Here is an 8,340-nt window from a genome sequence, read left to right on the forward strand (position 1 = left end):
AGAAAAGTTTGCCTTATCAGTTTTACAGGCCTTTTATATACATGCAACGTTATATATTGAGATAGAAAGCTCTTTGTTATGGAGCAATATGAGGTTATAGGGAGGGTTATATGGAGCAGTAGGAGGAGTTATAGGGGTTATATGGAGCAATAGGAGGAGTTATAGGGAGGGGTATATGGAGCAATAGGAGGAGTTATAGGGAGGGGTATAAGGAGCAATAGGAGGAGTTATATGGAGGGTTATATGGAGCAATAGGGGGAGTAATAGGGAGGATTATATGGAGCAGTAGGAGGAGTTATAGGGGTTATATGGAGCAATAGGAGGAGTTATAGGGAGGGTTATATAGAGCAAGAGGAGGAGTTATAGGGAGGGTTATATGGAGCAATAGGGGGAGTTATAGGGGTTATATGGAGCAATAGGAGGAGTTATAGGGAGGGGTATATGGAGCAATAGGAGGAGTTATAGGGTGGGGTATATGGAGCAATAGGAGGAGTTATAGGGAGGGGTATATGGAGCAATAGGGGGAGTTATAGGGGTTAAATGGAGCAGTAGGAGGAGTTATAGGGGTTATATGGAGCAATAGGAGGAGTTATAGGGAGGGTTATATAGAGCAAGAGGAGGAGTTATAGGGAGGGTTATATGGAGCAATAGGGGGAATTATAGGGGTTATATGGAGCAATAGGGGGAGTAATAGGGAGGATTATATGGAGCAGTAGGAGGAGTTATAGGGGTTATATGGAGCAATAGGAGGAGTTATAGGGAGGGTTATATAGAGCAATAGGGGGAGTTATAGGGGTTATATGGAGCAATAGGAGGAGTTATAGGGAGGGTTATAAAGAGCAAGAGGAGGAGTTATAGGGAGGGTTATATGGAGCAATAGGGGGAGTTTTAGGGGTTATATGGAGCAATAGGAGGAGTTATAGGGAGGGGTATATGGAGCAATAGGAGGAGTTATAGGGAGGGGTATATGGTGCAATAGGGGGAGTAATAGGGAGGATTATATGGAGCAATAGGAGGAGTTATAGGGGTTATATGGAGCAATAGGAGGAGTTATAGGGAGGGTTATATAGAGCAAGAGGAGGAGTTATAGGGAGGGTTATATAGAGCAATAGGGGGAGTTATAGGGGTTATATGGAGCAATAGGAGTAGTTATAGGGATGGAATTGTGGGAAAAGCTGCTTTCATAAACCTACCTGCATTTATAAAGTCCCCAAATTTCATCCTCTGTATTTACCCAAAATCTCACTCCTATTGGTGCTTAGGCTGGCCCCTGTTCAAGCATCAGGTTCCCATAGGGAAAGCAGCCTACTATTTTTCTCACCCATATATATATATATAGGATGAGACTCTACAAAGTAATAGGATCATTTGTATGGAGCCAAGGGAGGCATTAAATACATTTAAAGTCCACCTCTAAATTCCATATAGGAAAAGCCTCCTTTTCCTTCCGCCGATGCAATGAAAGAGTCAAGGTGGTAGGAATAGCACTGCGTGTCTCTTTCTGTGGTCCTCTAATAATAACCTATTCAGGAATGATCAAATCACTATCAGTATAGGCTTTCACGGACGGTCACATGATGCTTTATAACCAGAGCGCAGCTTTTAAACAATAAACAATATCATATATTCAGCCTGTGAAGAGCCCGTCTGGAGACGATCTATATCAGAATAGCCTAAAGTCTTCCTGATCTTATTGAGCTACAATGCCCACCATTCTGCGGGTTTGTAGTTCGACAACATCTGGAAAGGCAATATGTTTTTATAATACCAGAGTTCCTCGTTCAAACAAAAAAAATAAATCCACACTACTGTGCACAGCTCTGATGGAGCCAAGATAATCCCAGGATTTGCCTGATCATTTTACAAAAAGTTCAGCAAGTGTTCCCTCCCCCTAAATTTTCTGCATGGAAATAATTAAATACTAGGAACTCTCATTACATGTATCCATTCACATTATTTTATCTGGAAGGTGTTAATGTGGCTGTGCGTGCTTGTGTATTAACCCACCCCAGATGTTATACGGTACGGTGATAAGATTAGGTTCTGGAATTCGAGTAAAAATGGGTCCTAGATCAACAAAAGTAACACGATTCAGGATTCCCGGTCAATTACATCATTGCTACCTAACACACACATAGGTCAGGCTGTATCAGGTCGGAAGATCTCCTTAAGGGCAGCCACACATGGAGAAGAGATGTCCTCTTTAGCAGGAAAAGGAGACCTCGGTTGGTGGTTTGGAGAATATGGCACTTGCCTACTAAAAAGTTCCCTAACGCCCTGTCGGAACCTCAAATCTCGGGCGCTGTAGATGACCACATTCCAGCAGCTGTTGGAGGTAAGGATCCAGAATGCATAAAAAGAGAATTCACACCATTGGTATCCCATGACATTGCCCACTACAAACACTGCAATGGGGCTGAAGGAGGCGGAGAAGGCGAAAGTGACAATGCCGATGGTCTTGGCCGCAGTTATGTCTGAAAATGAAACTTTGCTGCTAGTGCTCTGGGCATCTCCCTTCAGTTGCTTCCTTGTCTTGCAGTACTGCCTGATGGCTGCAAAGGTGATAAAATTAATTGCAAATGTACCACCCAAGAGAGAAAAATCAAACACAGGGAAGATGAGCATGATGTTCAAGCTGGGGTCATTGGGCTGGTCAGTTGTGAATACATAGTTACACATCTTGCTGCAGGTGTTGTATTCCAGATTTATGTCCTGACTGAAGAACATTGGCATCAAGGCTAACACAAAACTGAAAACCCAGGAGAAGGCAATGAGACAACAAGTTCTCCTTCTGGTGACCACAATCCTCTTATGAAGTGGTCTCAAAACAGCAATGCTCCTCTCAACGGACAGCAGGAAGATGGTAGAAATTGAGACAAAGGTGCAGCCAGCAAAGAGAGGACCCATGATAAAACAGGGAGCAATGGAATTGAGTACAGAGGGGTCTCTGCCTTCTTCTACACCATATAGAATATGGATCATCTCTCTGTATACTGAATATGGTATTACTAGCAAACCAACAGCCAAGTCGGCAAGTGCCAGAGATGCCTTTAGGAAATCTTGGGATGCCCTAAACAGCTTGTTTCTTAGGAAAACAAGAAAAGTGACCACATTGCCTACTGTGATGGTCAAAATGAGCAAAACCATAAGGGAGATCTTTAAGGTGTCACCGAGAAGAGACTGGTTGCAGAAACTGCAGTTCCGAGTGGAAGAAGTGTTGCCAAGCATTGGAAAAGGTTAAGAAATTCCACTCAGAGTAGAAAATCCATCATGAAATCTCTCTGGCTTCTGTGTAGTGCCTATAGATATTCAAAGAAAAACATGAATAACATAGCAAAGAAAGATCTCCCAATGTCCCATCAGCCCAGCACATTGTACAGCAAAGCATCCTTCCAGAGGTAAATATTTTGAGCTGACAGCAAACAAGGACATTTCTGAGTCAAACTGAAAGCAATACAAACACCACAGGCAGATAAGAGGCTTTTGGAGATGTTGAGCGCAATCACTGTTTCAAGAGAATAATTAGCCCAGTTCCTTCCCATAGAACAAGGGAATGGTGGAGTGTTTGCTTTAGGCAGAAACTAAAGCCAAAAAAACAATAGAGCTCAAATAAACAGAACTTACCGGCTGGAAGGGTATACTGCCACTATGAAGTGGAGGATGTGGTGCAGAGGAGAGAAGTGTTGCCTTAATTCGAACAGAAAGGGGAGACTGAAAATGTCATTTCTCTTTCCCTCCTCTTTAAATCTTAACTGCCCCCCCTTCACCCTCCTTTCTCTCCTCCCTCTGTCTATCCTTAGTGCTCCCGTTACATTAAACGGGTTAAGAGTTGTACGGTAGCATGACAGCCCTTTAAACAGAAACCTCATGTGCAATGGCAACCTGAGGGTTAACGTAACAAGAACTGCGGAAAAAATGTTCTGCTTTTGACTATCACAGGATTCCAATACACAGGGATACACTATAGAACTACAGTTGCCAATTGCAACTGGGTTACTGTACATTGTACAGAGACGTCAACAGAAAAATGTAATAAATATATAAATTGCGCCCCTTTGCCTTCTATGAGAAGAGAGTGTAAATGACAGCACCTACGACTTTCACATGATTCCTGCCTGGGAACGTGTGTGAGCATGTATCCAGGTGACAATCTCCTAGATACCCGCAGTGCTTGTTAGATAGCAATGGGGACTATTGGTTGGCAATTGGTGTTGGATACCAGTAAGTCAGGCTTGCCCTAGGCCTATGGCGTATGGGGGGGTTGTATCAGGAATAGGTTAATGGTATAATATTTTATCTTTCTGTTAAATACAAGCATAGCTCTTTTATTGTGTGTCTTATCTCATATAAAGTGATTACCCATTAGTTAATGTGTGCTGTTACTATGTGTACATGTCTGTGTCTAAGTGCCAGCAATGCGTGCCTGTGTTAACGGTAGCAGGACACACTGTCATTGACTAAACGTAATAAAAAAAAGTATCAGAGTGTGACTTGTTGCACTGGAGTTTGCCTCATCTTATGTATATGCAGTACAGGATGTGGACAAAATATAATATAATGTATTTCTTACATGGTGATGGACAGCCATTTGCCCATAATATAGACTCGCAGAAATGCTGATCTATTTTGAGGAGAATTAAGTTGTATTTTGCCGGAAAGAGAGCTATCAGTTCTAGAGTGATGGTGGTGCGGCAGTGTTCCCCAACCAGTGGCTCAATGAACATGTTGCTCACCAACTCCTTTGATGTTGCTTCCAGTGGCCTCAAAGTAGGTGCCCATTTCTACATTTGTGGCTTGGAGGCAAGTTTTGGAAGCACAGAGACGCAGTTTTAATCCAAGAAGAGCCTCCTGCTGGCTAGCAGCCCACATGGGGCTACCCAATAGCCAATCACAGCCCTCATTTAGCATCCCTAAATAATTTTTTTTAATTTTTTTTTTTATCCTTGTGTGGCTTACAATTAGTTTTTACAAGTGAAAATGGTTGGGAATCCCTTTAGTGAGGGAACCTTCCTTCAGACATGTCTCTAAAAATGAGAACAATGATAATTCAATTTACATCTTGTGTTGGCCATAAGGGATGTTCCTCAAACCAAGACTAAAGACGTGTATTTTGTATATCAGGGTGTTATTATCTAAATATGTTTTGCGTTTTAGGTTAAAACAGACCATATTATTACGCAGACCATCACAGTTTCTTCATGTTGAGCTTTGGACACTTTCCATATAAACCCTGGGAAAACTGCACAGGTTCATTCACTGTGCCATACAACACATTTAATCAGGGGTCCGGAGATCATTACACCAGTGTTTGACTTCTTAGAATTATTATTCAACAAAAATACTTTACTGTAAAGCGTGGCCTTCTGAGTGACCGTACTTCTGGAAATGGCATCTCTCAATGGAGTACCAAGTTGTGAAGCTGTGTCAGATGCAGCAGTTTTATTATTTTGGACACAACTGATTTCAGCTTTCACCACTCTCTATGCTTGACTTTTCCAACCACAATTCAGCTGCCCAGATGCTGTCTTCAGGCAGTAACTTCCCTGTGTATCCCTTTGTTCCGAGGAGCCCAGTAACTTCTAAAAGACTTGCGTTTGGACCCATAATTCTATAGGGGGAAAAACTGTTGTAATTTTCGTTAATATTGATATGTTCTAGCCTCGTAGTAAAACACATTTTATTATTATTGAAGATCAGGAACGGTAGCGCATGAGATAAACAGGTGCCACACCGTCATTCTTGGTATTGGAGAGAACTGGCCGGATTTAACAAACAGACAAGTACAAAGGCTGGACTGATAAGCATTTTACCAACATCCGCCATTCTTTAATTCATAAGGGATAACCTTTGTTCCAGGGCAAAAAACATCTCTCTTATTTTACATCATCACCATGCTTGGCTCCAGGAAAATACTTGCATTCAGTAGCAAGGGCTGTTTTCTGCTGCAAGATGCAAGGATGCAACTGTTAATCAGTTAGGCATAACCTTGTAGATAAATACACAGGCAACAGACGAGCAGATTTATCAAAGGTACCAGTGAACAAAATATTTTTTATGATATAAATACATTTTGCCCTGTTTATAATCCTTTTCCAGCATTTTCTTCTGAATGAAAAGATGTTTTTTGAAAGTTTTCCCATATTGTAATGCTTGATTGATTAAGAACTTGAGACTTGCAATACTTTAGCTCATAGGATAGAATAGTTTTTGCCTGATAAAACAGTTTTCAAAGACAAAACAAATGGGGGTAGTTGGGAAAAGTCTTCGACTACTGTTATATTGACTACTGTATATTTGAGTCTCAAAGTAGTCAGCCAAATCAGTAGAAGAACAAGGGGGCAGGCTTAAGGTCCCCATACATCTTAAGATCCGCTCACTTGGCCATGTCGCCAAGAGAGTGGATCTTCTCCTGATATCCCCCACCTACCGGTGGCCGATATCGGGAGAATCCAGGCTAATCCGATTGTTGGGCCCTGAGGCCAAATGATCAAATTATAACGACGGGTATAGACAAAGTTGGTCTCGATCAGACAGGTTTAAAAATCTAGTCGGATCGGGGACTGCATCGCCTCGTTGATGCAGTCCCCGATCCGACTAGATTTGTAAACCTGCCCAATCGAGATCCAGCTGATTTCAGGCCAGATATCGGTCGGGCAGGCCTGTCGGTAGTGCCCATACATGGGCGGATTAGCTGCCGAATCGGTCTAAGGGACCCATATCGGCAGCTAGAATCGGCCCGTGTATGGGGATCTTAAGGTAACTGTTCCAAACCATATTATTACATTAAAAATCATGAAAAGGCTGAATATTTTTTAATTGATGTATATTGCAAAGTTTAAGTTGGGTTTGGGTGGAGTTCCCCTTTAAAGAGAACATGGTCAGCTTGTTAAAAAAATATGAGAGGTATTTCCAGTCTCCTAGGATAGGCAAGCTCTTGGTCACCTTGAAAAACTAGTTCTTAATGATCAACATAAAGGAATATCCAACCCTAAAAGTTATAATCAGTCAAAGGACAAGATCTGAAAGAAAAGTAATTTCTCAATTACAATTCAATGAAATCATCAAACAGTATTAACAGAAGACCAAATAATCAAGAATTATTTAAATACACAAGTAGAATGACTTACTTATCAGATCATTCTGAATGCTCTTCAGGATCAATGCTCCAGTGTTGGTCTCTTTGCCTCATTATCAATCCAATAAAGCGGCAGAAAAGTGAAGTTTCTCATTGTTAGGTAATTGAAAGAGCTAAAGAAAAAAAAAATCAATCAGTCCTTTTAAGTGAATAAGACAATTCAACGAGAAGAAAGTTTGCCGTTCATGAGTCACCCCAGCAAAAACGTATTCCTCAGAATCGATATCTTGATGGTACCAAAAAGGCTTGTGTTCTGCTCTGCACCAACGCTCAATAAGGGTTTTTGTGAACATTTGATCTTAATAGACTAATTATGTCAAGGAATATCCACTTGCATTAGGAATAGATGTTTACCCATTCATACAAATGTATGTGGGTGGCTAGTGGGGCTAAAATACATGACCTTATCATCCTTCTCACATTAGAACTAAAGGGGATTCAGTACTGGAGCTGAGATATGTTTGGAGAAGATGATGTCCCCCTGTGCTATCCCATGAAAAGTTGTAACTACCTTCCTTGTCCAGTTGAACGTCCCCCCAGTTTCCCTTGGTATTGAATTGGCCTTTTTGGAATGGACAACGCAAGGTGTTTTTTAAAAACATGGGTTTGATCTCAAATAATTCCAACAGAAGCATGGTGGCAACTACTGATACTACTAAGATAAGTGTGTTAGTATAAGAAGGAAGTTTGGAGTATTAGAGCTATCCCTGGCTATTTTCAACATGCCCAAAATGTTTCTCTCTCAATATTAGGGCTCATTCAGCTATTTCTACATCTGGGCAGAATCCCCTATCATTCCAGGGATGCAGCTGGCCGTGTATGAGATCTGTGGCTGATAGGTCTGCATAGGATGGGATGGGCATTGTTGGCCTGAGGGCTAAGTGATCAGATCTGCCTGATCTGACTTACGACTTGGATGGTCAAAATGCGAAAAACTATACGTAAAAATCCTGTTGAGGGGAGGAGAGCATCAACTTGTTGATACAATCCTCACCCCAGTGGCTTGCATCCCATCAATGTGATGAGGGCCAAACGATCAGATCAATCTGATATCTGTAACCTCAAGGTGGTCATATTCAGGAAAGATCTGCTCGTTTGGTGACCTGACACCAGCATATATTTCAATGTATAGCCAGCTTTAGTTAGGTTCTAAGTAAATAATCAGCATACCACACCACCCTTCAGCATTTTTCTGTGGTGGATAT

This window comes from Xenopus tropicalis, chromosome 10 (genome assembly GCF_000004195.4).
Source record: "Xenopus tropicalis strain Nigerian chromosome 10, UCB_Xtro_10.0, whole genome shotgun sequence".
Classification (NCBI taxonomy): Eukaryota; Metazoa; Chordata; class Amphibia; order Anura; family Pipidae; genus Xenopus; species Xenopus tropicalis.